Genomic DNA, 24,802 nt, shown 5'->3' on the forward strand with positions numbered 1-24,802 from the left:
GCGGGATTGGCGTCGATTCTCCGGTCACCGGAGAATTGCCGGCCCTGCGTTGGAGCAGCGTGGCGGGAATTTCCCGCGCCCCCACTGATTTTCCGAACTGCCGCGGGCTCGGAGAATCCCTGCCATGGTATTCAGTCCGGTTTGATGGGAGGTGTGCAAAATACAACTTTATTGCTAAATATTCACTTTAATACACTTGCATAAGAACTGAATCAAAGCTGAGTGAGGATTTGTTCTTGAATTCCTGCCTTCCTGAGATCTTGAATCGTCTATGACAAATGAACATCTGGGGCGTCATTCTCCGACCCCCCGCCGGGTCGGAGAATGGCCGTTGGCCGCCGTGAATCCCGCCCCCGCCGAAGTCTCCGAAGGGAGAAAAGTCGGCGGGGCGTTAATGGCGCCGCTGCCGCGGAGAATGTCACGGGTCTGCGCAAGGCAGCCGATTTTCGGCCTGCCGATATTCTCCCTTCCGGATGGGCCGAAGTCCCGTCGACGTGATGACCGTTCACGTCGACGTCAATCAAACCTCCTTTTCATCGGCGTGACCCGGTGCTCCAGGCTCACGCCGACCAGCGAGGAGGTGAGTGACGGCCTGGGGGGTTGGCTCTGGGCAGGAAATGGCGTGGCCGCAGACTGATTGCCTGAGGAGAGGTGTGTCTCGGCTTGTGTGTGTGTGCGGCGGGGGGGGGGGGGGTGGTTAGAGTAGGCTGGGCTCCGGGGGAGTGCCGGGAGGGGGTCCGTGCCGGGGTGGAGGTTGGGGGTTGTGGAGGGGGTCCGTGCCGGGGTGGAGGTTGGGGGTTGGGGAGGGGGTCCGTGCCGGGGTGGAGGTTGGGGGGGGGGTCCGTGCCGGGGTGGAGGTTGGGGGGGGGGTCCGTGCCGGGGTGGAGGTTGGGGGTTGTGGAGGGGGTCCGTGCCGGGGTGGAGGTTGGGGAGGGGGTCCGTGCTGGGGTGGAGGTTGGGGGTTGGGGAGGGGGTCCGTGCCGGGGTGGAGGTTGGGGAGGGGGTCCGTGCCGGGGTGGAGGTTGGGGAGGGGGTCCGTGCCGGGGTGGAGGTTGGGGGGGGGGGTCCGTGCTGGGGTGGAGGTTGGGGGTTGGGGAGGGGGTCCGTGCCGGGGTGGAGGTTGGGGGTTGGGGAGGGGGTCCGTGCCGGGGGTTGGGGAGGGGGTCCGTGCCGGGGTGGAGGTTGGGGGTTGGGGAGGGGGTCCGTGCCGGGGTGGAGGTTGGGGGGGGGGGGGTCCGTGCCGGGGTGGAGGTTGGGGGAGGGGTCCGTGCCGGGGTGGAGGTTGGGGGTTGTGGAGGGGGTCCGTGCCGGGGTGGAGGTTGGGGGTTGGGGAGGGGGTCCGTGCCGGGGTGGAGGTTGGGGGTTGGGGAGGGGGTCCGTGCCGGGGTGGAGGTTGGGGGTTGGGGAGGGGGTCCGTGCCGGGGTGGAGGTTGGGGGGGGGGACCGTGCTGGGGTGGAGGTTGGGGGTTGGGGAGGGGGTCCGTGCCGGGGTGGAGGTTGTGGGTTGGGGAGGGGGTCCGTGCCGGGGTGGAGGTTGGGGGGGGTCCGTGCCGGGGTGGAGGTTGGGGGGGGGGGTCCGTGCCGGGGTGGAGGTTGGGGGTTGTGGAGGGGGTCCGTGCCGGGGTGGAGGTTGGGGGTTGGGGAGGGGGTCCGTGCCGGGGTGGAGGTTGGGGGTTGGGGAGGGGGTCCGTGCCGGGGTGGAGGTTGGGGGTTGGGGAGGGGGTCCGTGCCGGGGTGGAGGTTGGGGGTTGGGGAGGGGGTCCGTGCCGGGGTGGAGGTTGGGGGGGGGGTCCGTGCCGGGGTGGAGGTTGGGGGGGGGTCCGTGCCGGGGTGGAGGTTGGGGGTTGTGGAGGGGGTCCGTGCCGGGGTGGAGGTTGGGGAGGGGGTCCGTGCTGGGGTGGAGGTTGGGGGTTGGGGAGGGGGTCCGTGCCGGGGTGGAGGTTGGGGAGGGGGTCCGTGCCGGGGTGGAGGTTGGGGAGGGGGTCCGTGCCGGGGTGGAGGTTGGGGGGGGGGGTCCGTGCTGGGGTGGAGGTTGGGGGTTGGGGAGGGGGTCCGTGCCGGGGTGGAGGTTGGGGGTTGGGGAGGGGGTCCGTGCCGGGGTGGAGGTTGGGGGGGGGTCCGTGCCGGGGTGGAGGTTGGGGGGGGGGGGTCCGTGCTGGGGTGGAGGTTGGGGGTTGGGGAGGGGGTCCGTGCCGGGGTGGAGGTTGGGGGTTGGGGAGGGGGTCCGTGCCGGGGTGGAGGTTGGGGGGGGGGTCCGTGCCGGGGTGGAGGTTGGGGGGGGGGTCCGTGCCGGGGTGGAGGTTGGGGGTTGTGGAGGGGGTCCGTGCCGGGGTGGAGGTTGGGGGTTGGGGAGGGGGTCCGCGCCGGGGTGGAGGTTGGGGGTTGGGGAGGGGGTCCGTGCCGGGGTGGAGGTTGGGGGTTGGGGAGGGGGTCCGTGCCGGGGTGGAGGTTGGGGGGGGGGACCGTGCTGGGGTGGAGGTTGGGGGTTGGGGAGGGGGTCCGTGCCGGGGTGGAGGTTGGGGGTTGGGGAGGGGGTCCGTGCCGGGGTGGAGGTTGGGGGGGGTCCGTGCCGGGGTGGAGGTTGGGGGGGGGGTCCGTGCCGGGGTGGAGGTTGGGGGTTGTGGAGGGGGTCCGTGCCGGGGTGGAGGTTGGGGGTTGGGGAGGGGGTCCGTGCCGGGGTGGAGGTTGGGGGTTGGGGAGGGGGTCCGTGCCGGGGTGGAGGTTGGGGGTTGGGGAGGGGGTCCGTGCCGGGGTGGAGGTTGGGGGGGGGACCGTGCTGGGGTGGAGGTTGGGGGTTGGGGAGGGGGTCCGTGCCGGGGTGGAGGTTGGGGGGGGGGGGTCCGTGCCGGGGTGGGTGATGGGAGGGCAAATGAGTTGGTCCACCTGGCCAGGTGCCAGCCTCCAACGGTTGGACCCATGCGGTCCATGCCACCTGGCTGGGGGGAGGAGGGGATATGGGCAATGATGACATGTCGTCGTTCCCCTCCCCCCCACCAGGTCGTCATGTTTTCAGATCATCCAGCGATGTTGGCCGCCGTGGTGGCAGCCGCTCATGTCTATGTTGCCCTGGATGAGGAGGAGGAGGAGGAGGAGCGTGCCAGAGAGGCGGCGCAGGCTGCCGCAGAGGGGCAGGCGGCAGCCGCCCAGGCTGGAGGGACACCTGACCGACAGGACGAGGAGGGGGAGGAGGACGTCGCGGCCCCACGGCAACGGAGGCACCCGAGGGCGCCCCGTGTGTACCGGCCCCGGCAGTCATACCAGGACCTCACGGACCGGGAATGCAGGAGGAGACTCCGGATGAGCCGGGAAACCGTGGCACACATCTGCCACCTGCTGGCACACCTGTCACCGCGTGGCACTGGCGGGGGACACCCTCTCCCCATGTCCGTCAAGGTTACGGTGGCCCTGAACTTTTATGCAACGGGGTCATTCCAGGCACCGAGTGGGGACCTGTCCGGCATATCGCAGACATCGGTGCATCGGTGCATCCGGGCAGTGACAGATGCCCTTTATGCCATGGCGCACCGCTACATCCGCTTCCCCGTGGACCGGGCCAGCCAAGATGCCCGGGCCGTGGGCTTCTCTGCCATTGCCGGGTTCCCCATGGTCCAGGGCGCGATCGATGGGATGCACGTCGCCGTGCGGCCACCTGCAGATAACAGGGCCGTGTTCACTAATAGGAAGGGGACCTATTCGATGAACGTACAGGTGGTCTGCGACCACCGCATGATGATCCTGCACGTCTGCGCCCGTCACCCAGGCAGTGTACACGACTCATTCGTGTTGTCGCGGTCATCCATCCCCGGCATGTACGAGGGACGCCATCCCCGGCTGAGGGGCTGGTTGCTGGGCGACAGGGGCTACCCATTGCGATCGTGGCTGATGACGCCTATACGGAGGCCACGCAATGAGGCGGAGAACCGCTACAATGATGCCCATGTAGCGACAAGGGGAGTGATCGAGAGGTGCTTTGGCGTGCTGAAGATGCGTTTCAGGTGCCTGGACCTCTCTGGGGGCGCTCTCCAGTATCGGTCAGATAGGGTCGGCCGCATCATTGTGGTGTGCTGCGTCCTGCACAACATAGCCCAGCAGAGGGGCGATGTGCCGCAGGCAGAGGAGGGCAGAGTGGAGGAGCAGCAGGAAGAGGCCCAGTCCTCCCCAGATGAGGGGGATGGGGGCAATGGTCAGGGCAGACGGGGTAGACACAGACGGGTGGCTGTCCACCGTTACCGGCTGGCCCAGCGGGCACGGGACAGACTGATAGACGCCCGCTTCACTGACTAGATGGGCGTGGGAATCGGGTAGTATGGCCACAGACCGCACACCATGACAACAGCCGACCACCCACACCCCCCACCCATCCACCCACCCAGCACCCTCACCCCCCTCCCCAACCCCACACACCCCACCCGCATGCACACCACCCCCCCACTCACAATTGCCGATCCACCGGCGGCACAACGGGCCGGGCTCACCCAGTTGCGGGTGGACGCGTGTCTATCGCAGGCCATGGAGAATGATGACAACCCGCCTCCGATGAGCTCCTGGCTCTACATCGTTGGACTATGTCTGACCCATGGCCACAGTACCACCATCCACCCGGACCATCCCTGCATGCGGCTGTGACACTGCAGCGCACGGTCCCGTCCTCTGCCCGGGGGATGTTGATGGCGGCCCAGGGGGAAGGGGGCAGACTCACCTGGGGCTGAGGTAAGACCACCCCTCACACACACACTTGCGCTCAACGTACATGACACCCCCGCACACTTTGGACAGAGCAAAAAGGCAGCTTCGGTAGGTGTAACATTGACTTTAATAACCAAAGGAGTTCATGCACGTGCCCTAGCGCCTAAAACTCATCTGTGCCCTGCACCCGTGCCAACTTACTCAGTGTCTAATTGTTTGGCCTTACGGGCCCTTTGACTACGTCTACGTGGTTCCCCAGATGGTACAGCAGAACTGGAGGTGGACTCCTGTGATTCCTGCCCTCTGACACTGGATCCCTTTGGCGGCCGTTTCCTGGGGCGTCCTGGCCTAGATGGGCCAGGCTGCGGCCCGGGCGACTGGGATGGCGAGCTGCCAGCCTGTCCTGCCCGTTGCCCACCCGATGCACCTGGGACGGAAGGGGGGGAGTCCGAGGTGTCGCGGTGTACCGGGACCTCCCCTACAGAGGGATCCGGGACGGACCACACCACCTCCTCCTCCCTCGGGGTGCCCGATGGCCCCCAGGCCTCTACATGGGTGGGGGATGCGAACGGACTGGCCATCCGACGCGCCCCCGACATCTGGCGCTGCCAGTCCTGGAGGCCCGTGCTGGTATCGACAGGGGTCTGCAGGTTTGCAGCCATGGAGCCCAGGGGGTTGTCGAACCCTGTCTGCGACAGTGCGACGCCAGCTCGCACATGGCCACTGGCGCCGATGCCCTCAGCGATGGCCTGCTGAGACTGGGCCATGGCCTGCAGAGACTGGGCCATGGCCTGCAGAGACTGGGCCATGGCCTGCTGAGACTGGGCCATGGTCTGCTGAGACTGGGCCATGGCCTGCTGAGACTGGGCTATGGCGTTGAGCGCCTGTGCCATCTGGCGCTGGCACTGGCTCATGGCCTCCTGTGAGAGGGCAGCCATTTCCTGGGCCACAGACGCCGCCTGCACGGAAGGCCCCAGGCCTCGCAAACCGTTCCCCATGTCTGACACCGTCGCACCCATTGCCTCCACCGCGGACGCCACCCGTGCGGTGTCAGCCTGGGTGGCACGCATGACCGGGACCACTCCCAGCTCCTGGACGCGGGTGGACTCCTCCACCTGCGACCGCAGCCGCCGCAAGCCACCCGTCACCCTATTCGCTCGTCTCCGTGTCGGTGGTTGCATCGGATCTATGTGTGGGTGTGGTAACTGCAGGAACCCGGGATCCATCTGGGCGGCAGATGTTCGCTTGGCCTGGGCTGCCCTCCGACCGCCCGGTCCCTCTGCTGCTCCTACCTCCACCTGCTGTACCGGGACGGCTGTGTTGTGCGCACCAGTGAGTGTACCAGACGCCTCATCACTAAAGTGCCCAACCGTGGTGAGTGTTTCTGCGATGGTGGAGGGTGTTGGTGACAGCAGTGGCGTTGTGTCGTGTTCTTCGTCCCACTCTGAGTCCATGGCACTTTGGGGTGGGGGTTCGTCTCCACCCATCCACTCTGAGTCACTGTCCGGTATTTCGTCTTCCCGGGTAGGGGTGTCCTGGGTAGTGCTGTCCCGGGTAGTGCTGTCCCGGGTAGTGCTGTCCCGGGTAGTGGTGTCCCGGGTAGGGGTGTCCCGGGTAGGGGTGTCCTGGATAGTGGTGTCCTGGATAGTGGTGTCCTGGCTCGGATGTGACGGGGGCCTGTGGCTGCCCCCCTCATCGCTGGGTGGTCGCTCCCGCACGTGACGGGGGTGTCGTCTCCCTGTTGCTCCAGGTCTCTCCGTCTCCCGTGGTCTCCGAGGGGCATCCTGCGGGCGTCGCATGCTGGAGGGTTCGGGTCTCTCCATCTCCCGTGGTCTCCGAGGGGCATCCTGCGGGCGTCGCATGCTGGAGGGTTCGGGTCTCTCCGTCTCCCGTGGTCTCCGAGGGGCATCCTGCGGGCGTCGCATGCTGGAGGGTGCGGGTCTCTCCATCTCCCGTGGTCTCCGAGGGGCATCCTGCGGGCGGTCTGCATCTGCGGGGATGGGTGCCTGGACGTTTGGTCCTGCGATACACAATGAAGCATGCATGGTTAGACATCAGGCAGTGATCAGGTGATACGGGAGAGGGGGATATAGGGGAGGGGGGATATGGGGACGGGCTGTTGGTGGCTCACTTGCTCGTGGGGCCCCGACCTCTGCATCAGCAACCTCCCGGTCCTCAGGTCCGCCAGCCAGTTCCAGGGCCCTTTCCTCGTGTACGGTCAGTGGCCTCTCATCAGCGGGCCCTCCTCCAGTCCTCACATGCTCCCTATTGTTGTGTGTGCGCTTCTCCTGGGGGGGGGGGTGGTGGCAGGGGTAAAAGGCAACAGTGTTAGGCAGGTATATGAATGCACGCCATCGGTTGCGCGTGCATTGCAGAGGTTAAGGTTAGGGCTGGATTCACTTGGGGATATGGGGGATATGGGGGAGGGGGGATATGGGGGAGGGGGGATATGGGGGATATGGGGGAGGGGGGATATGGGGGATATGGGGGAGGGGGGATATGGGGGATATGGGGGAGGGGGGATATGGGGGATATGGGGGAGGGGGGAATATGGGGGATATGGTGGAAGGGGGAATATGGGGGATATGGGGGAGGGTGGCTATGGGGGATATGGGGGAGGGGGGGATATGGGGGAGGGGGGATATGGGGGATATGGGGGAGGGGGGATATGGGGGAGGGGGGGATATGGGGGAGGGGGGAATATGGGGGATATGGGGGAGGGGGGATATGGGGGAGGGGGGGATATGGGGGAGGGGGGATATGGGGAAGGGGGGATATGGGGGAGGGGGGATATGGGGGAGGGGGGAATATGGGGGATATGGTGGAGGGGGAATATGGGGGAATATGGGGGAGGGGGGATATGGGGGATATGGGGGAGGGGGGGATATGGGGGAGGGGGGATATGGGGGATATGGGGGATGGGGGAGGGGGGAATATGGGGGATATGGGGGAGGGGGGATATGGGGAGGGGGGATATGGGGGAGGGGGGATATGGGGGAGGGGGGATATGGGGGAGGGGGGAATATGGGGGATATGGGGGAGGGGGGATATGGGGGAGGGGGGATATGGGGGAGGGGGGAATATGGGGGATATGGGGGAGGGGGGATATGGGAGATATGGGGGAGGGGGATATGGGGGAGGGGGGATATGGGGGATATGGGGGATATGGGGGAGGGGGGATATGGGGGAGGGGGGATATGGGGGAGGGGGGAATATGGGGGATATGGGGGAGGGGGGATATGGGGGATATGGGGGAGGGGGGGATATGGGGGAGGGGGATATGGGGATATGGGGGAGGGGGGATATGGGGGAGGGGGGGATATGGGGGAGGGGGGATATGGGGGAGGGGGGATATGGGGGATATGGGGGAGGGGGGGATATGGGGGAGGGGGGATATGGGGGAGGGGGGATATGGGGAGGGCGGGATATGGGGGAGGGTGGGATATGGGGGAGGGCGGGATATGGGGGAGGGGGGATTTGGGGGAGAGGGGATATGGGGGATATGGGGAAGGGGGGATATGGGGGAGGGGGGGATATGGGGGAGGGGGGAATATGGGGGATATGGGGGAGGGGGGATATGGGGGAGGGGGGATATGGGGGAGGGGGGATATGGGGATATGGGGGAGGGGGGATATGGGGGAGGGGGGATATGGGGGAGGGGGGATATGGGGGAGGGGGGATATGGGGGATATGGGGGAGGGGGGATATGGGGGAGGGCGGGATATGGGGGAGGGGGGGATTTGGGGGAGAGGGGATATGGGGGATATGGGGGAGGGGGGATATGGGGGAGGGGGGGATATGGGGGAGGGGGGAATATGGGGGATATGGGGGAGGGGGGGATATGGGGGAAGGGGGGATATGGGGGAGGGGGGAATATGGGGGATATGGGGGAGGGGGGAATATGGGGGATATGGGGGAGGGGGGATATGGGGGAGGGGGGGATATGGGGGAGGGGGGATATGGGGGATATGGGGGAGGGGGGATATGGGGGAGGGGGGATATGGGGGAGGGGGGAATATGGGGGATATGGGGGAGGGGGGATATGGGGGATATGGGGGAGGGGGGGATATGGGGGAGGGGGGATATGGGGGAGGGGGGGATATGGGGGAGGGGGGATATGGGGGATATGGGGGAGGGGGGATATGGGGGAGGGGGGATATGGGGGAGGGGGGGATTTGGGGGAGAGGGGATATGGGGGATATGGGGGACGCTCACCCTGCCTGCTCTGACGAGGTCGTTCACCTTCTTGTGGCACTGGGTGCCTGTCCGTGGTGTTAGGGCCACAGCGGTGACGGCCTCTGCCACCTCCCTCCACAGACGCCGGCTGTGGCGTGGGGCAACTCTGCGGCCGTGCCCGGGATACAGGGCGTCCCTCCTCTGCTCCACCGCATCCAGGAGCGCCTCCACAACGCGTGACTCGAACCTCGGGGCTGAGCGACGGCCAGCCATCAAGTCTGGTGTTGCGGTCGGCTGTTCCGGTCGGGTGGGGGGGAGCTGCGCGGCCTTATGAGCCGTCACGCCGTGCAGCGCGTATGACGCTGCACGGCGTGAACCACTGCGCAAGCGCGGATCCCGTTACGTCGCTGCTAGCCCATTTCGGGCCGCAGACTATCGGCCCATTTTTATGACGTGACGCAAGTGGGATTTGCGCCGTTTTTTGCGCCGATCGGCGGAGTTTCTGCCGATAACGGAGAATTTCGCCCCTGGACTCGAAACGTTCGCTCTTTTCTCTCCCTACAGATACTGCCACACCTGCTGAGATTTTCCAGCAGTTTCTCTTCAGTCTTGAATCATCTATCTGTTTGTGTTTAAAGTAATTTCTTAATGCTTTTATGTTTAACGCTTTTCGCTATGTTCTGACCAGTTTCTGTATTATTTAATTTCTACGTTTTGATACATTATGCAAGTGTATTGAAGTGAATATTTAGCAATAAGGTTGTATTTTGAGAACCTCCAATCAATCAGACCTGTGACTCTTATTTTGAAGATAAATAAGAGATCCTACATCCCTCAAAAGATTAAATTGGATTGTTATTCCCTAAAAACGTAAACATGGGAAATTATTGAATAATCAATTTGTTCTTGGGTGGCCAAAAATCTTGCCCAACATCACCATTTATATCTTTTAGTTTGGTAGGTGTGCTGGAGAGCTGAATGTAGTGTATTAAAGTAGTGCTGTCTGAAACAGCATTTCAAATTTAACAACATAGCTTAAAGATGTCAGAGGAATCTGAATTTATTTAAAAGCGATGTAGGTTCTATCTTACATTTTTAATTCAATAAGATGGATCTTGGAATCTCATCAATTATGAAGAAGGGATTGTAAGTTTAAAGACAGAAATTAAGTGAATCAGTGGCAAATACCAATATTCAAACCATAAGGCTGCTCAAGAAATGATGTCTTACAACACCAGGTTAAAGTCCAACAGGTTTGTTTCGATGTCACTAGCTTTCGGAGCGCTGCTCCTTCCTCAGGTGAATGAAGCGGTCTGATCCAGAAACACATATATAGACAAATTCAAAGATGCCAAACAATGCTAGGAATGCGAGCATTAGCAGGTGATTAAATCTTTACAGATCCAGAGATGGGGTAACCCCAGGTTAAAGAGGTGTGAATTGTCTCAAGCCAGGTCAGTTGGTAGGATTTCGCAGGCCAGATGGTGGGGGATGAATGTAATGTGACATGAATCCCAGGTCCCGGTTGAGGCCGCACTCATGTGTGCGGAACTTGGCTATAAGTTTCTGCTCGGCGATTCTGCGTTGTCGCGGGTCCTGAAGGCCGCCTTGGAGAACGCTTACCCGGAGATCAGAGGCTGAATGCCCTTGACTGCTGAAGTGTTCCCCGACTGGAAGGGAACATTCCTGCCTGGTGATTGTTGCGCGATGTCCGTTCATTCGTTGTCGCAGCGTCTGCATGGTCTCACCAATGTACCACGCTTCGGGACATCCTTTCCTGCAGCGTATGAGGTAGACAACATTGGCCGAGTCGCACGAGTATGTACCGCGTACCTGGTGGGTGGTGTTCTCCCGTGTAATAGTGGTATCCATGTCGATGATCTGGCACGTCTTGCAGAGATTGCCATGGCAGGGTTGTGGGGTGTCGTGGTCATCGTTCTGAAGACTGGATAGTTTGCTGCAAACAATGGTTCGTTTGAGGTTGCGCGGTTGTTTGAAGGCAAGTAGTGGGGGTGTGGGGATGACCTTGGCAAGATGTTCATCATCATCAATGACGTGTTGAAGGCTGTGAAGAAGATGACGTAGTTTCTCCGCTCCGGGGAAATACTGGACGACGAAGGGTATTCTGTCGGTTGTGTCCCATGTTTGTCTTCTGAGGAGGTCGGTCCGGTTTTTCGCTGTGGCGCGTTGGAACTGTCGATCGATGAGTCGAGTGCCATATCCTGTTCGTACGAGGGCATCTTTCAACGTCTGTAGATGTCTGTTACGCTCCTCCTCGTCTGAGCAGATCCTGTGTATACGGAGCGCTTGTCCATAGGGGATGGCTTCTTTAATGTGTTTAGGGTGGAAGCTGGAGAAGTGGAGCATCATGAGGTTATCCGTGGGTTTGCGGTAAAGCGAAGTGCTGAGGTGACCGTCCTTGATGGAGACGAGTGTGTCCAAGAATGCAACTGATTTTGGAGAGTAGTCCATGGTGATGCTGATGGTTGGATGGAACTTATTAATGTCATCGTGTAGTCGTTTCAGTGATTCTTCGCCGTGGGTCCAAAGGAAAAAAATGTAATCGATGTATCTGGTGTATAACGTCGGTTGAAGGTCCTGTGCGGTGAGTAGGTCCTGTTCAAACTTGTGCATGAAGATGTTGGCGTATTGGGGTGCGAATTTGGTCCCCATGGCTGTTCCGTGCGTCTGGATGAAGAACTTGTTGTCGAAGGTGAAGACGTTGTGATCCAGAATGAAGCGGATGAGTTGCAGAATTGCGTCTGGAGATTGGCAGTTGTCGGTGTTGAGTACTGAGGCTGTTGCAGCAATGCCGTTGTCATGGGGGATGCTGGTGTAGAGTGCCGAGACGTCCATTGTGACGAGGAATGTTCCTGGTTCAACTGGTCCATGGGTGCTGAGTTTCTGTAGGAAGTCCGTCGTGTCGCGACAGAAGCTGGGTGTACCTTGTACGATGGGTTTCAAGATGCCCTCGATGTAGCCAGAGAGGTTCTCACACAGGGTCCCATTGCCTGAAACGATAGGGCGGCCTGGTGTGTTGGCCTTATGTATTTTCGGGAGGCAGTAGAGATCTCCAATGCGGGGAGTACGTGGGATGAGAGCACGTAGGGTGCTCTGAAGATCTGGGTCCAAGGTCTCGATCAGTCTGTTAAGTTGGCGGATGTGTTCCTTGGTCGGATCTGCGGGTAACTGTCTGTAGTGTTCTTGGTTGTTCAGTTGTCGGTATACTTCTTTGCAGTAGTCCGTTCTGTTCAGTACGACAGTGGCCCCCCCTTTGTCTGCTGGTTTGATGACGATGCTGCGGTTGGTCTTGAGAGCGTGGATGGCATTGCGTTGTGCTTGGGTGACGTTCGGGGCTGTCTTGTGAATGCGACTGGTGAATCTGGCATTGACGCGACTCCTGACGGCTTGAGCATACATGTCGAGTCTAAGGCAGCGGCCATCCGGAGGGGTCCAATTCGACTCTTTCCTCTACGGTTGCCGCACCACAGATCTCTCGGTCTGCTGTTCCGGTTCATTGGTAGTCTGCTTGGGTTCGCTGTTGGCCTCTTGGGGTCTGTGGAAGAATTCCCGGAGTCTCATTCGCCTGATGAATTCCTCAGTGTCTGCCGCGAGACTGATGGGGTCCATTTTGGTGGTGGTGCAGAAATTGAGACCTCTGCTGAGGACTTCGATTTCGTCTGGTTGAAGGGTGTAGCCTGACAAGTTGACAATAGATTTCCCTGTATTGTTTTCTACTGTGACACTGGGGGTGGCTTGGTTGCTGCCGGTGGTGATGCCAAGTTTCTCAAGCTTTCTGTTCTTGGTATGCATATAGGTGGCATAGTATTGTTGTCTCATCTGTTTGGCGGTGTTCCGCAGCTGGTCTGCTGCATCCTGAGCGCAAGTTGAGAATATGATGGAAAGTTATATTTCTGGAGAAGCAGGAATCCTCCCATTAAGTCCTCGAAGTTGCCGCAGCCTACCGCCAGCTCAAGTTCATCCACCGCATGCTGAACCTCTTCTGCCTAACAGGAACTACCTATTATCCAACGAAATGTGGGAGTTTTTTGACAGACCATAATGGCAGAGCAGGCTTAAAAAGCCAAATGGCCTAATCCTGTTTTCGATATTTCTATAATTGGCCAGTTACATTAGAATGTCCATTTAGTACCCAAGGTCCAATGGCTTTCTTCAGCGGAAGCCCAATAGCTACTTTGCCTCAGGCTTCACACAGTTGTGGAGTAGACTGTCAGGCTAGCATGGAGTAATGCACCAGGATAATATTGAGTAATGCATCAGGCTAACATGAAGTAGTGCATCAGGCTAACATGGAGTAATACATCAGGCTAGCATGGAGCAGTGCATCAGGTTAGTATGGAGTAGTGCATCAGGCTAGCATGGAGCAGTGCATCAGGCTAAAATGGAGCAGTGCATCAGGCTAGCATGGAGAAGTGCATCAGGCTAACATGGAGAAGTGCATCAGGCTAACATGGAGTAATGCATCAGGCTAACATGGAGTAATGCATCAGGCTAACATGGAGTAATGCATCAGGCTATCATGGAGTAGTGCATCAGGCTAGCATGGAACAGTGCATCAGGCTAGCATGGAGCAGTGCACCAGGCTAGCGTGGAGTAGTGCATCAGGTTAACATGGATTAGTGCATCAGGCTTAAAGGGAGTAATACATCAGGCTAACATTGAGCAGTACACGAGGCTGACATGGAGTAATGCATCAGGCTAACATGGAGCAGTACATCAGGCTAACATGCAGTAATGCATCAGGCTAACATGGAGTAATGCATCAGGCTAACATGGAGCAGTGCATCAAGCTAACATGGAGCAGCGCATCTGGTTAACATGGAGCAGTGCATCAGGCTAACATGGAGTAATGCATCAGGATAACATGGAGTAGTGCACCAGGCTAACATGGAACAGTGCACCATGCTAACATGGAGTAATGCATCAGGTTAACATGGAGCAGTGCATCAAGCTAACATGGAGCAGCGCATCTGGTTAACATGGAGCAGTGCATCAGGCTAACATGGAGTAATGCATCAGGATAACATGGAGCACTACATCAGGCTAACATGGAGTAATGCATCAGGTTTACATGGAGCAGTGCATCAAGCTAACATGGAGCAGTGCATCAGACTAACATCGAATAATGCATCAGGTTAACATGGAGCAGTGCATCAGCCTAACATGGAATAATGCATCAGGCTATTGGAGCAGTGCATCAGGCTAATGTGGAGTAGTGCATTAGACCAATATGGAGTAATGCATCAGGTTAACATGGAGCAGCGCATCAGGCTATCGTGGAGTAACGTATCAGGCTATACTGGAGTAGTGCACCAAGCTTTCTTGGAGTAGTGCATTAGGCTAGCAAGCAGTAGTACATCAGGCTAACACAGAGAAATGCATCAGACTAATATGCAGAAGTGCATCAGGCTAACATTTAGTAGTGCATTGGGCTAGCATGGAGTAATGCCTCAGCCTGATGGAATATGCATTGTGCTCGAATGAAGTAGTGCATCAGGCTAGCATGGAGTAATGTATCTGGCGAGCAATGAGTAGTGCATCAGGTGAACATGGAGTAGTGCATCAGGCGAACATGGAGTAGGGTATCATGCCTGTATGGTGTAGTGCTTCAGGCTATAATGGAGTAATGCAGCAGTCTTGTATGATGTAGATGTTGGAAGGTGTGCCTCACTTAGAGTTAGATGAGTAAGTGAATGGTGCAACCCTCACAGTGAGAGATAGTTCTGGGATTAGAGTTTATTTGGTTTGGAAAGTGAAATGCATCCAACCCATTGAAAGGTCAGAACAACTGTGAACAATTTGCTGTAAGAACTATAATTCACTGGAGAGTGTGATGCATGATAAGTAAAAATATATTTATTTCTACAGTTTAAAGTATAATATTTGAAAGTGAAAAGTACCAATCAGCGACTAGAATTTTAGATTTAGGTAAGGCCGACTTGAATGAGATGAGACGGAGACTGTTCTCAGTAAACTGAGAACATCTGCTTATGAGTAAAACAACTGAAGACCAGTGGAAGATGTTTAAGGAAACATTTAATGCAATACAGAACCAGTTTATACTCCTGAGAGGGAAAAGCACCACTTCACAGAAAAAATAGCCATTGGACAATGAAAGGGCCAGCACAAAATTAAATGAAAGGGCTTAAAAAATGCATAAAACAGCACAGATCCTACCTAATGGGAAAGAAAGAAAGACACTAAAAGGGCCACAAAGCAGCTTATATAAGCTACTAAAAAGGATAATGAAAGGAAACTTGCAAGGGGCATCAAAATCAATAAGAATATATTTTATGGTTGCATAAAGGGAAAGCAGGTGGTGAGGAGCAACGTTGGCTCGCTAAAGATTGAAAGTATTGTCAGTGAATGTGGGGACAAGGCAGGCATTTTAAAAATACGTTGCCTCAGTATTTACATTAGAAAAGGAAGATAGCTTACCGGAAGTCCAGAGGACATTGATAGTGAATCAGAGACAAGGACAAAATAAAATTAACGTAAGCAAACATTGACAATGAGGAAATGAATGGAACTAAAGGATGATAAATCCCCAGGACCTAACAGTATTGATTCAAAGGATTAAAACGAAGTCGGGGAACACATTATTGATGCCCTAAGTATAATCTTTCAGAGTTCCCTAGATTCAGGAGTAGTCCATCTGGATTGGAAAATTGCTCATGTCACTCTGCTTTTCAAGAAAGGCGAAAGAGGAAAATCAGAGAATTACACATGAGTTAGCCTAACATCTGTGGTGGGGAGAAATTGTTGGAGTCAATAATCGAGGATAGGGTAACAGAGCACCTCAAACATTTTCAGTAAATCAGGAACAGCCAGCCTGGGATTCCAGACAGGTAGGAGGTGTCCGACAAATCTCATTAAATATTTTGAAACGGTGACTAAAATAGTAGACAGGGTAATGCCTATGGATGTTGTTTAAATGGACTTCCAGAAAGTATTTAATGAAGTCACACTTGAGAGACTGTTAACTGAGATAGAAGCCCATGGAATTGAGGGACAATTGCTGACATGGCTGGGAATTTGGTTGAGTGGCAGGCGACAGAATGCAGAGATAATGGGTAGGTACTCAAATTGACAGGATGTGACTAAGCAGGGATCTTTGTTAGGCCTTAATTGTTAATATTATTTATTAATGACTTGAATAATGGCATTGAAAGTCACATATCTAAATTTGCTGATGATACAAAGCTGGGAGGCATTAGAGACAGTGTACGGGCAGCATGATGATGCAGCGGTTAGTACTGCTGCCTCACGGTGCCGAGGTTTGACCCCGGCGCCGGGTCACTGCCCGTGTAGAGTTTGCACATTCTCCCTGTTTCTACGGGGGTCTCACCCCCACAACCCAAAGATGTGCAGGGTAGGTGGATTGGCCATGCTAAATTGCCCCATAATTGGAATTTTTAAAAAAAAATGTTAGTCAAGACAGCATAGATGACAGCATAAAATTGCAAAGCGATATTGATAGACTCGATGAATGGGCAAAACTGTCGCAGATAGATTTCAATGTAAGTAAGTGTGAGGTTATCCATTTTGAACCAAAAAAGGATAGACCATGGTACTTTCGAGATGGTATAAAACCAATTTCAGTGGATGTCCAAAGAGACCTGGGGGTTCAACTGCACAGATCTTTAAAATGCCCCAAAAAGAAACGCAGAAACTAATGAAGAAGGCTAGTGGAATGATAGCCTCCACATCTAGAGGACTGGAGTATAAACACACAGAAGTTATGCTGCAGCTTTACAAAACCCTGGTTAGACCCCACTTGGAATACTGGGCACCATACCTTAAGAAGGATATTTTGGCCTTGGAGGGAGTGCAACATTGGTTTACAAGAATGATAAGTTCCGAGGAGCGATTATACAAATGATGCCTGTTTTCTCGAGCATTTAGAAGGTTAAGGGGTGATCTGATCAAAGCCTTCAAGATATTAACAGGGAAAGACAGGGTAGTTCAAGACAGACTGTTTGCACTGGTTTGAGATTCTCGAACTGGGGGCATAATCTTTTCACAGTAACTTCATTGCAGTGTTAATGTAAGTCTACTTGTGACAATAAAGAGTATTTATTTATTTATTTTATTTATTTAGTCTAAACATTAGAGCCGGACTATTTAGGAGAAATGTTAAGAAGTACTTCTACACACAAAGGATAGTAGAGGTTTGGAACTCTCTTCCACAAATGGCAATTGATGCTAAATCAGTTGTTAATTTTAAATCTGAGATCAATACATTTTTGATAAGCAAAGGTATTAAGGGAAATGGGCCAAAGGCAGGTATACGGAGCTAGATCACAGATCAGCCATGATCTTATTGAATGGTGGAACAGGTTCAAGGGGCTGAAAGACCTACCTCTGTTCCTATGTTCTTACTAAAGAAGTGTTTATTTAATAGTGTTTTTAGTCATTTGATACAGCAAACATTTTAAAGTGTGGAACCTTGATGTGTTACTCTTTCAATTGTTAACTGGATGTTTTCAATTTCCCTTTCAACAATTATCAGTCTCTATGGAGATCGTAACAAAATACTTTGCTGACGAACACATTTGTGAAATATCGTGGCCTTGCAAGAATCTATCTAATGATGATAAAAATAGAATACAGCATGACTTGTTTATTTTTGATCCAGAATATATGCTTCGAGATGTCCCTGTGTGCTAACAATGTAATACATGCAATTAAGGTGCTGAGTGAGAGCAATCGACCTGTTGATTTATTTTGTCTTCTGCATGATTATACCTAAGCTTCTGCTTCATTTTAATTTCACACAGAAGTTTGGTCTCTGAGGAACAGAGCAGTGAAAACATGCTTACTACCATTCCTTGGCAAAGTGTATTGAAGCAACAGTAATCTTTGCTTCTATCTTTTTGTATTTCTATCTTCTCCGTAAAATCAATTCTATAAATGTGGATATTTTTGAATTTGTGAAGAAAATGGCCAAACCTTTTGGGTTTCCCTTGCAGGGGGTGCGGAACTGGAAACACAGTTCACAGTGTTGGGGTCGGAAGATCCCGCTGGCCGCCAATGGCCGGCCACCTCCGCTGCAGGGAAACACGCCGTGGGGGTGTGGTAAATCCCAGCCAATGAATATGCATGAATAAGCTTCTTACATTTATTTGGTTATCCCTTAAAGTCTGAAGACTTTAGTTGTGAAACATTGTTTCTGGCAAGGAATAGGATGTCAATGTTGTTGTTTTCAAGTGGTAAGTTGCATAGCATAGTGCCAGAATTCCCTGAAGCAGGGAATCTAATGGCATTGGTGCTATTATTTTGATTTCCTTCTGCAACATTAGGTTAATTTTCTTCCGCAAAGTTGCAGGAAGTGGGAACAGCTGACGGTTCAATGAATGAAACAAGGCACCTGGATAACAAACAAACTATCTCCTTAACCAATCAGATTGAAGGCTTGGGATACAAACAGAGGAATGACAGAGAGTTGAGAAACAGAGAAAGAATTCATAATGGAAAAGAAAAATAAGAAAAACAATTGGCGCGATTTAACTAAATGGGAACAAAGTCACATAGCGAGCTAATTTAGCTGCATGTTTCCCCGGTACAATTGCGGGGGGGGTTAGATTGGGGGGCTCAGCAGGAACGTGCAGTCAAGGCCGCACACAATCCCGTTTTCTGCACTGAGGAGCTCCGCTCGCTGGAAATACTTCTTTAAATGGCGTCCCAATTGTAGGGGTTTCTTTCTCTCTACTCTACTTACAGGCCGGTGTTTGGGGGTCTGCCGATAGCTGTGAGTGTCTCTCTCCTACAAGCCTCGGAATTTCGAAGGCTGGGGAATGCCGCACTGCGGCAACTCCACAGTAGAGAGCGCCGAACCAGGCTCACCGTTTATATCTAACTGGTACCCTGATACTTATATCACACAGCTATCCCAGAACCACCATCAATGCCTGGGTGATTCCTCCCTTGTCGGTGGGACAAACTGCCACCCTGTACCTACTCCACTCGAGTAGTTCCCCAAGAGAGAGAAAAAGAGAGATCACACTGTTTATGCCTAACCAGTAGTCTCCCTTGAGTGAGCGTTTCGAGGCGCCCAGATCACCCTCGGTTCTCGACTCCGGAATTATGGTCGAGGATAAAGGTTGTGACTTTGCCAAAGCGTGTCAGTGAGAGGAAAAAAAAAAGAACAAGACAGACTCCAAACGAGTTTCAAACTTACAATTTACTTAACAACACCAAAATCAACCTGTCCAATATCACTTCACACATAAATAAAACTTATGCTTTATCTTATTACTACGGGAGAAAAATACTAACGGACACAACGAAAATCTTCCTTTACACAATTTTACAGGTGAGCAAAAGATTACCGGAGTTTAAAACGCTACCCTCCTCCCTTGCCTCTACTCCTATCTTAGTTTGGGAACTTCAACAAGTTGGCTGAGGATACTTACCAATCCTAGGGGGCTGTGTCGTCTCCGGGTGCTTCCTTCCTTGGGTTAAAAAGGGGGTGCAGGCTGGTCTTCCCTCGTGTCAAGTTTCTACAAAACTAAAAAGCTCCCCTTCCTTTTCCCCACCAGCATGTCTCTTTTAAAAGTCAATTTCAAAAGGCTGACTCCACCCCGTAAGCAATTTCAAGGACAATGGATTTCTGGACACTGGTAGTTTCGGTTTTGGCTGAAACTGCCTTACCCTGTTGCTTGTCGATTTCAATGTCTTGTTTAATGCTTGCCGGCCAATTTTAACGAACTGTTAATGTTTGTTGGCCAATTTTAACAAACTGTTAATGTTTGTCCGGAGCTTCCTGAACGATATCCCATTAACAGGTTGGGTCTTTTGTTTTCTGTTATGGAGCCGATTTGCGTGGCCATTGTCCCCCTGCTGGGCTATTTTCTTCTCGTCTGCTGATCTCCATCTCCCTTTGATCTTCTGGTGATTATATCACCGGTGTGTCTGTGTCTTTGCTGCACCTGGGTTCCTGTGGCTTGCACCTTTTCCTGAGCCCAATCCACAGGCAGGTTAGGTTAGTCCTGCCGAGCCTTCTGGGAGGTTTTGTCAGCTAGCAGCCAGAGTTGGCCACTTTAAAATGTCAGGTTTCTCCTGAGTCCTTTTAAAAATATGGAGGATTGCCCCGAAACTTACACAATCTCTTGAGCCCTGACGGAAGCCCACCAGACCCAACTCACAATGGTGGGTCCCCGGGCCTCCCGTACCCCCCAACATCCGTGCAGGGCACCCATGTCGTATTGTCATCGCATGAAAAATGCCAGCCTGGCACCCAGGCAGTGACCCTGCCAGCTGGCAGTGCCAACTTGGCACCTTGGTACTGCCAAACTGACACCCAGATGTCACTACCAGTGTGCTAGGGTATCACACACACCTGGGGCCGCCAAACCCCTCTGACACCCTCACGAGTGCCATTCCGTCTGGTCCATGTTTGTAGAGACCAGGACTGAACAGCACTCCCCCGAGGTCTCTGAGGCGAAGCGGATAGATCCCAACGTCTTGGGTGCCTCGGGAAATCGCATTTTAAAGTGAGGCTAGCTGTCTCACTCTAATATGCAGATTTGCCAAAAGATAATCCCGCCCATGATGGGCGGGATTTACATTGCAATGTCTCTCAAGATCATTGCATTTGATCTTGCGAGGCGCCACGAGCCGAGTAGATCGTGGAAGCAGGGTCTCCCGGCTTCTATCAGTCATGTTGCGCTGCGGCACACTGATTTTCAGGTGCAGCCTGGCCGTTCGATCACGCCCCGTGTTTTAATTTTAAAATTGACAAATTTTAAAGTCTCTGAGAAATTCTAAACCTAAAAACTTGAGTCTTCATACTTGTAATTATAATTTTTTAGTATCAAAGTGTTTAATTGACAGTTATTAACACTCACCATGATATCTAAAAGGTACCTACACTTGTCATAGTAATGTTTAACTTGGAGTGGGAAGTTTAAGGAGGAAATGCAACAAGTCCATAAAAATAAAAGCAGGGAGCCTAAGGGCAAGGTGTTTTTAATTAAGCTAATGGCAGAACCCAGACAGGAATATTTCTATATTTGGATGTAGAAACATAGAAAACGGGAACAAGAGTAGGCCATCTGGCCCTTCGAGCCTGTTCCTCCCTTTAACATGATCATCGTTAATCCTCTATCTCAATGCCATACGCCAGTGTTCTCCCCATATCCCTCGACACCTTTAGAGTCTAGAAATCTATCTACTTCCTTTCTAAATATGTTCAGTGAGTTGGCCTCCACAGCCTTCTGTGGTAGGGAATTCCAGAGGTTCATCACCCTCTGAATGAAGAAATTTCACCTCATCCCAGTCCTAAATACCCTGTGTCCTGAGACCGTGACCACTTGTCCCTAACTCCCAGCCAAAGGGAAAAACATCCCAGCATACAGTCTGTCCAGCCTTGTCAGAATTTTATACGTTTCAGTTGGATCCCCTCTCATTCTTCTAAATTCCAGGGAATCTCTCCACGTATGACAATCCTGCCATCCCAGAAATCAGTCTGATGGACCCTTCGCTGCACACTCTCCATGGCAATATATCCTTTCTTAGCTAAGGAGATCAAAACTGCACATAATCGTCCAGACAATAATGGACATGTACTCCTCAGGCTGCCCCAGAGTAACACTAGCCCTGTTCTAGGAACTCCACCCACACTGCTGGAAACAGAGAACACTATAGAACAATTATCAAGCAGCAAAGCCCCTGGAGCCGATCAAATTCCAGCAGAGATCTATAAATACGGTTGTTATGTTTTAAGGGGCTTTGCTTTTATCTCACAGCAGAAACAAAGGATAACCAGGTTCCAGACCATAGACTACTTAATCAGTTGCCAGATTTTATTTACAGAGGTGGTGCTTGCTCACAGACTAAGATGGAAGAGAGGGAAAATCTCCCAAGTGCCTCTGATAATGTCAGCATGTGAACATGTGACACACTTTACAGGGGGCATTGGTTACGGTACATGAGAATGGCGGATTGCAGCTCTTCAGGAAACTCACCCAGCTGTTTCAATTCACACGGAAGCAAGGATTATTTCCACAGGACTTTTAGAACACCTTCATTGTTCACCGTGGGCAGTAGGGTAACACAGTGGTTAGCAGTGTTGCTTCACAGAGCCAGGGTCCCAGGTTCGATTCCCAGCTTGGTTCACTATCTGTGAATCATAGAATATACAGTGCAGAAGGAGGCCATTCGGCCCATTGAGTCTGCACCGGCTCTTGGAAAGAGCACCCTACCCAAGGCCAACACCGCCACCCTATCCCCATAACCCAGTAACCCCACCCAACACCAAGGGCAATTTTGGACACTAAGGGCAATTTATCATGGCCAATCCACCTAACCTGCACATCTTTGGACTGTGGGAGGAAACCGGAGCACCCGGAGGAAACCCACGCACACACGGGGAGGATGTGCAGACTCCGCACAGACAGTGACCCAAGCCGGGAATCGAACCTGGGACCCTGGAGCTGTGAAGCAATTGTGCTATCCACAAGGCTACCGTGCTGCCTATTCTGCATATGGGTTTTCTCCGGGTGCTTTGGTTTCCCCCCTCAAGTCCCGGAAGACGTGCTCTTCGGTAAATTATTCTGAATTCTCCCTCTGTGTACCCAAATAGGGGTCGGAATGTGGCGACTAGGGGCTTTTCACAGTAACTTCATAAGCCTACTTGTGACAATAAAGATTATTATTATTATATCTACAAACGCAAAGGCAACCCCTAATCACAGAAGAATAACTCTCCTGTCTGTTACTGGAAAGATTCTTTCCAGAATCCTTCCAAACCGGCTCATATTACCGCCTGGATTCTCTGGTCCCCCAGCCCTGTGTTTCTCAGCAGGGGGAGGCGGCATGCCTTTCACTGGCATTGGGAACCTCCATTCCTGCAATGTAATTCCCATTGAAACCTCCCCATGCCGCCGGGAAACCTGTGGACGAAGATGTGCTGCTGGCAGGACCAGAGAATCCAGTGAACGGCCACACCTTGAGCAGGATCCGCTTCAGGAGAGCTAGTGTGGTTTTAGAAAATGTTGGGGATCCACTGTCATGCTGTACACTGCTTGCCAACTGTACACCACAGTTATCAACCTAACTAAAGTCTTTGACACTGTTAGCCCTGAAGAGCTCTGGAAGTTTATGAGCAAGTTTGGGTGCCCAGACAAATTCGTTAAGATGGTTCGACAGTTCCACAATGGCATGTAGGCCTGCATCCAAGGTGACAATGAGACTTCAGTCCCCTTTTTTGTCACTAATGGAGTGAAACAGGGCAACAGCCCTCTTCAGCATCATGTTCTCAGCCATGCTCTCTGCCGCCTTTCAGGATGAGGACCTAGGAACAGACATTAACTATCAAGTAGACAGCAAGCTTTTCAAACTGCGACATCGCCAGGTCAAGACCAAGGACTTTGTTAATAGACTGTGAGATTTTCTATTTGCTGATGAGTGTGCACTAAACGGGTGGAAGTGAGGTAGATATGCAGCGTATTCTGGACCTGTTTCCGCACCCTATCATAACTTCAGTCTCACCATCGGCACAAAGGAGACAGATGTCGTGTTCCAACCTGCCCGAGGAAAGCTCTATCAAGAGTTGACAAGGAGAGTAAACAACCAGAGGCTAACCACCGTGGACCAAGTTCACCTACCCAGGGCAGCATTCTCTCACTCTGTGTTCATTTTGATGATGAGACTGATGCCAGAATTGCTACGGTCATTATGTCCTTCGAAAGATTTTACCATTCAGTATGAGAAAGTAAAGGGTGAGCCTAAAAACCAAGCTCAAGGTCTACGGAGAAGTCATCCTTTAAACTCTTTATACAAGTGAGACTTGGACTGTCTACCAGTGACACGCTAAGAAAATCAATCACTTTCACCTTTACTGCTTCCCCAAGTTCCTCAACTTCATGTAACAAGACAAAGTTCCAGACACAGAGGACCTTTGGAGAACTGGCAGGATCAGCACCTTCACAATGTTTAGACAAAAACTGCTCTGATGAGCTGGACATGTCAGCAGACTGTCTGATAACCGACTGAGCGAATCTTCTACGGTGAACTGCAGAATGGAGCACGCTTTGTGGTGGCCAGAAGAAACGCTTCAAGGATGCCCTGAAAGCCTGCAGCAAGGACTTCAAAATTGACACTGCATCATAGGAGACCCTTGCCCAGGCCCGTTCAGATGGGAGAAGTGCAATTGCCAAGGGCACATCAGCATAAGAGGAACAGTGGTTTGATAGTGTTGGCTCAAAACAAGCACAGGAAATGTAAAAACCATGAAAAGAGTCCCCCCAACTATCTGCCAGCCTCATTATCCTGTTCCATTGAACTCGAGCTTTTCAGGCCATGATGGGACATATCAGTCACATTCGCACCCATGCAGCTCAATGCCTGGATAACAAATGAAGATGGTCTTCTTCAATACCAAAGGACAAATGACGACCCCTGACTTGAAAATGATATGTAAATAAGAGTGCTTGCCGTTAGCCTAGCCATTTTTTCAACAGAATACGCAGATCCATAGCATTTTCAGAGCAACTCGTTTATGTTACAATGGTCATGCACATGGAGATCAGAGGACAACCCCAAAGCATTGTCTGAATGTTCTTGTATCTGCATCAAGGAACATGTTTTCTGGTCCTATCAGACATGGAATAATGTTGCATGTAAACAACAGAGAAAATAACTGGAAAGAGAAATTAGGCACATTTTTGGTAAGTAGTAGCATAATTCATCCAAAATTGGCAAAACCAAAGCAAACAATTGCGGAATTTCAAGTGCACATTTTGTTCAGACATTCGGACGTTGGACATTGGAGCGCGTAGGGGTCAGAAATCCAGGTGATGTGGGGGGCTATTGGACATTGGGGTGGGGGGGGGGATTAAACATCAGGAAAGGGGGAGGTTAGTGGGTGTCCATCAGGGTACGTCAGGAGGCCCAGGGATCAGGAAAGGGGGGTGGG

At 53.3% G+C, this 24,802-nt stretch overlaps 2 protein-coding genes across 9 annotated transcripts in view; one reads left to right on the plus strand and one right to left on the minus strand.

The window, feature by feature from the left end:
* LOC140388086 (uncharacterized) overlaps window positions 1–19,841 on the minus strand; it is a 63,673-nt gene extending 43,832 nt beyond the window's left edge. For 7 of the 8 annotated variants that reach the window (XR_011934095.1, XR_011934093.1, XR_011934092.1 and 4 more), the window contains exon 1: window positions 19,299–19,841. The gene's annotated coding sequence lies outside the window, so the exon portion shown is untranslated. Of the gene's footprint in view, window positions 1–18,604; window positions 18,830–19,298 lie in introns of those variants that run through there. The other variant, XM_072471739.1, reaches the window with a different exon arrangement.
* Window positions 1–24,802, plus strand: part of LOC140406643 (low-density lipoprotein receptor-related protein 1B-like) — a 1,956,985-nt gene that overhangs the window by 1,280,947 nt on the left and 651,236 nt on the right. The gene's annotated exons all lie outside the window — the stretch shown is intronic.

This window comes from Scyliorhinus torazame, chromosome 2, assembly GCF_047496885.1.
Source record: "Scyliorhinus torazame isolate Kashiwa2021f chromosome 2, sScyTor2.1, whole genome shotgun sequence".
Taxonomy (NCBI): Eukaryota; Metazoa; Chordata; class Chondrichthyes; order Carcharhiniformes; family Scyliorhinidae; genus Scyliorhinus; species Scyliorhinus torazame.